Here is a 6,000-nt window from a genome sequence, read left to right as displayed (position 1 = left end):
CTATCCCAGCCAACCCTACCCCGCTAACCCGACCCCCGGACCATTTTACCGCCCCCACCACCACACCACACGCCACAACACCACCATACACCACCATACGCCTCCCCTACACCACCACCGCTCACCACCACGAGGAAAACGAGCTGCGGGTGCTGGAAGGGGGTGTTGAAGGGGTGATTAAAGTAGTAGAGAATATTATAAGTTGACGTCCATATTGTTTCCGGTTGAAGGAGGGGCGGGGGTGACAGGGAAGGGGGAGGGGGCAGCAAGGGGGGGTGAGGGTGGGCAACGGGCACGGCATGACCACCCTGATACACGCTGCCCTCCCGCCCCCCTCCTCCCCTCTTCCCCACCGCTCATCTCTCCTCCTCCTCCTCCTCCTCCTCCTCTACTCCGGCATGCAGAAGATCGGTGAGAGAGAGAGAGAGAGAGAGAGAGAGAGAGAGAGAGAGAGAGAGAGAGAGAGAGAGAGAGAGAGAGAGAGAGAGAGAGAGAGAGAGAGCAACGTACAGCTGATCCGTCTTATCATAACGCTGGTAATTTGTCGCACCAGATTAAGGAGATAGTACCCTTGCAAAACACACACACACACACACACACACACACACACACACACACACACACACACATTCTCTCTCTCTCTATCTATCTGTCTATCTATCTATCTTGCGAGTTTTATTGTTGTTGTTGTTGTTGTTGTTGTTGTTGTTGTTGTTTGATTATATTCGTTTTTTTTTTTTTTTTACTTATCTTCCTTCATTCCTTCTCCTTCTCTTCCTTCCTTCCTTCCTTTCTTCCTTTCTTTCTATTATTACGTATTATTTCCATTCCTCATCTTCGTCGTTTACTTATTTCTATTTCTACTTTTTTTTTTTACTTCTCTTCCTTCCTTCCTTCCTTCCTCTTATCTCCCTTCTTTTCTTTCTCTCTTTCTTCCTTCCTTCTTACCTTTTTGCTAATCTTCCTTCCTTCCTTCCTTCCCCTTTTCTCTCTTATTTTCTTTCTCTCTTTCTCCCTTCCTTCTTACCTTTTCACTAATTTTCCTTCCTTCCTTCCTTCCCCATTCTGCTCTTCTTTGTTTTCTTTATCTCTTTCCTCCTTCCTTCTTATCTTTCTTTCTCCTCCACTTTCAAATCAGGACAAATATTCATCTTAACAACAAAAACCACAACCACAACAACAACAACAACAACAACAACAACAACAACAACAACAATGAATTTAACAAAGAATAAATAGGACAGCTTTTTCTTCCTTCCTTCCTTCCTTCCTTCTTTCCTTTCTTCCTTCCTTCCTTCCTTCTTTCCTTTCTTCCTTCCTTCCTTCCTTTCTGTACTTCTTTCCTCCTTACTTTCCTCTTTCAAATCGTTCGTAATTCCTCCTTTCCTTCTTCTCTTCCTTCCTTCCTTCTTCAATTACTAACTAAATAATAGGAAGCGTACGTCCGGGGGCGCATCGCTACACTCACTCTCCGCCTCCATTTCTGACAGTCTTCGCACACACACACACACACACATACACACACACACACACATACACACACACACGCACGGACGAACACACTCACGCTTCGCTCTTTTTTTCTATATATGGCAAAGGTTATAAAAGGTTAGGTTTTAGGAAGCTTATGACAAATTCTCTCTCTCTCTCTCTCTCTCTCTCTCTCTCTCTCTCTCTCTCTCTCTCTCTCTCTCTCTCTCTCTCTCTCTCTCTCTCTCTCTCTCTCTCTCTCTCTCTCTCTCTCTCTCTCTATCTATCTATCTATCTATCTATCTATGGCCTTGGTTCGATCCCCGGTAGAAAAATTAATCATAGGGCCGCCAAGGAAAAGATATAAATTAAAGCAACGTGTCTGTCAAGGCTTCCTTACTCCCTTCCTACAGTGATTCATATAGATCACGAGACATGATGAGGGTAATTGAGTCACTGCGTAAAGCTATCGGTGGGTAAGTCATACGCGGATACGCATTGTACATCCTGAACCAAGAGGACGCAAGACAACCTTTCAACCCAGCCCAACCAACCCAACCCAAGATAGCACATGGCCTAAGACTACCCAAATGCTGTCCTGGTGACCGCCTGTCAACCTGGACTCTGACGACACTCTTTAAAGAGGACACTCTGGGAGGCAGCATGAGCCAGGCAAGACGGCACCACTATACAACACTTGCCCGCGACACCACTTGACCACCAGACCCCTCAGGAAAGTCTGCCGGTGCTATGGGCCCAACGTAAAATATATGTATGTATGAATGTATATACCACTTCTGCTATGGTAATCAGCGTTCGGTCATCGCCGCGGCGGAGACGGTGAGTAACGCGGCAAAACGTTCTAAGGCCGGCTTGGGAAATGTCCAGCGATTAAGTACTCAGCGGGAAGCGGTCCAGGAAGGAAAAACAGATCACTCTGCATTCTGGCCTCCGTGATGGGACTGCGAACGCCTGCACCGGGAACGCCTATGCCCCCCAAAGGGAAAGTGTTGGGGGTGAGGGGTTGTGCGAGGGGGGGTAAGCGTGTGAGGGGTAACACGTAAGGTTGCCAGGGTGTGTGTGCCCAATGCTGAGTGCCTCCCCCCATCTCACACACACACACACACACACACACACACACACACCTAAGAATACCCACATGGAAAAGAGGATCAATGATGAGCTCCGGCGGGCAGCGTGAGTCAAACAAGAAGGCGCCACTATAAACACTTGCCTGCGCCACAACGGGCTGGGGTCGACCATCCAGGACCTACCGAGAAAGTCTACCCCCGCCATTTGCCTATCTTTCCTAACCTAAGTTACTCTATCTAACCTCACCAAACCTACCCTAATCTTACCTAACAATACTTAATCTTATCAAACTTTACCTAAACTTACCTAACCTTGCCTAACACTACCAAATCTTGCCGAACTTTACATTCTCACCTAACCTTACCTTGCATTATCTAACCTTGCCTAACCTTACCTTATATTACCTAACCTTACCTAACCTTACCTTACATTACCTAACCTTGCCTAACCTTACCTTATATTACCTAACACCTTACCTTACCTTACCTAACCTTGCCTAACCTTACCTTATATTACCTAACCATACCTAACCTTACCTTACATTATCTAACCTTACCTAACCTTACCTTACATTACCTAACCTTGCCTAACCTTACCTTACATTACCTAACACCTTACCTTACCTTACCTAACCTCCGTCATCCACGCGTTGATAAGAGGAAGATAAGAAGAAAAGGAACGAAAAAGAAAATGAAAAAAAGAACATGAACGAAGAGAAACAAGGAGACTAATATGATGATGGTGACAATGATGATGATGATGATGATGATGATGATGATGATGATGATGGTGTAGGACTGTAGGTGAAAGTGAGCAGCCATGAAAAACTCTACGGAACTACCAGGCCCACCTCCAATTCCTTCCTTTTAATTACTATGGACCACCACCATCATCATCAACACCACCACCACCACCACCATCACCACCACCACCATCATCATCAACACCACCACCACCACCACCATCACCACCACCACCACCATCATCACCACCCATTTCACGTACATCACCATCACCTAAAATCCCTCCAGTATTTCCACCACCACCACCACCACCGTCACCACCACCACCATCACCATCACCACCACCACCACCATCACCACCACCACCACCACCACCACCACCACCACCACCACCACCACCACCATCACCACCACCACCATCACCATTACCATCACCATCACCACCACCATTACCATCACCACCACCACAACCACCACCATCACCATCACCACCACCACCATCACCATCACCACCGGTAATTTAATACAAGGCTTTCTATAGTAATTTTGGAGTCACACACACACACACACACACACACACACACACACACACACGTGGACACACATACACGCGCGAGAACCCTCCTCCCCCCCCCCCCCTCTCTCTCTCTCTCTCTCTCTCTCTCTCTCTCTCTCTCTCTCTCTCTCTCTCTCTCTCTCTCTCTCTCTCTCTCTCTCTCTCTCTCTCTCTCTCTCTCTCTCTCTCTCTCTCTCTCTCTCTCTCTCTCTCTCTAGGAAAGTTCTATAAAATTACAATAAGAAAAAAAACAAGAGATAAGAACAACTACAAAGATCGAACATTAGGGAAGGAAGGAAACAATTAAATAGAGAAATAACAAAGAAAAAAGTAGAATCGGAAGGAAAAAAGATAAACGAAAATAATCATCTCACTCGGAAAAATGTCTAAGAATTTATCGAACGAGACTATTTCTGGCAATTCTTTTTTTCTTCTTCTTTCCAGTAGTCGTAGTAGCCGAGTGGTGAGTCCGGGGACCGAGGTTCGAGCCCCGCCGATGCACACTTACACTTTCCAACCATCGCCGCGTGTCTGAAGGCTACCCACATGCTGCCCAGACCTTCAATCAACCCTAACTTTTGCGACTTCGGTCAAGAGGAGCAGCGGGGGGCAGCATAGGCCAGGCAGGAGTCGCACATCACAGCTGACACTATAAAAAAAATCCGACCGCGCTACTACCGGAAGGGGCCGTCCAGGAGACCCCTCAAGACAGCCTACCAACGTTACGGGAAAACCAAATAACAACAAGTAGCAGTATTAGTAGTAGAAATAGATAAGAGAGAAGAGAGGAAGAAGAAGAAAAAGAATAGGAGAGAGAAGACGAAGGAATATAAATAGGAGGGAAGAAAGAGGAATGACGAGGAAGAAGAGGAGAGTAACAACATTAGTAGTAGTAGTAGCAGTAGGAGCAGCAGTAGTAGCAGTAGTAGTAGTAGTAGTAGTAGTAGTAGTAGTGTGTGTGTGTGTGTGTGTGTTCTAATTCATCTGGTGTGTTACGCAAAAGAAGAGGAAGATAAGAAAAAAAAGAGAAAAAAAACATGAAAAGAGATAAACAACAAGACTTATACAATAATGATGATGATGATGATGGTGTAGGTGAAAGTATAAACACACACACACACACACACACACACACACACACACTCTCTCTCTCTCTCTCTCTCTCTCTCTCTCTCTCTCTCTCTCTCTCTCTCTCTCTCTCTCCCACGGTCGCCAGCTGGACGCACTTCTTACTCACCCATATTCTGGTGACCTCTTGACCCCCCCTTCCCCCCCTCTTTCCTCCTTCTCCTACGCCATATACATCATCATCTTTTTTGACGCTTCTTGGAAATGTGGCGATGGTGGTGGTGGTGATGATAGTGGTGGTGGTGGTGTTAGTGGTGGTGGTGGTGGTACTATTACTACTACCACTACTACTATAACTACTACTACTACTACTACTACTACTACCACTACTACGTACACACACACACACACACACACACACACACACACACACACAACAAGGAAAATATTACCACCAAAATTAGTCATTTATACAATCTACACACACACACACACACACACACACACACACACACACACACGCGCGCGCCTCCAACTTACAGAGGCTTCCCCACATCCGTTTGGGCGCTAATTATGAGCACTGTGAACCAAAGCAACAAACGAGGGCGGTGGTGGAGGTGGTGGGAAGCCCCGCTATGAATTATTATGACCGCTTTAACCTTCTCCTCACGTGCGCCCGGTGCCAGCGTGTGAAGGGAAGGCGACGTGGGCACCAATCAACGCTTATACCCCACACCACTACCGGACATGAATGAACGTGTGTGAGTGGGGGTGCGGGTGTATGTGAATGGATGAACGTGGGCACCAATCAACGCTTATACCCCACACCACTACCGGACATGAATGAACGTGTGTGAGTGGGGGTGCGGGTGTATGTGAATGGATGAACGTGGGCACCAATCAACGCCAATACCCCACACCACTACCGGACATGAATGAACGTGTGTGAGTGGGGGTGGAGGTGTCAGTGAATGGATGAACGTGGGTACCAATCAACGCTTATACTCCACACCACTACCGGACATGAATGAACGTGTGTGAGTGGGAGTGCGGGTGTATGTGAATGGATGA

This window comes from Eriocheir sinensis, chromosome 54 (assembly GCF_024679095.1).
Source record: "Eriocheir sinensis breed Jianghai 21 chromosome 54, ASM2467909v1, whole genome shotgun sequence".
Taxonomy (NCBI): Eukaryota; Metazoa; Arthropoda; class Malacostraca; order Decapoda; family Varunidae; genus Eriocheir; species Eriocheir sinensis.
The sequence above is the reverse complement of the archived record's forward strand: the minus strand, read 5'-3'. Positions refer to the sequence as shown.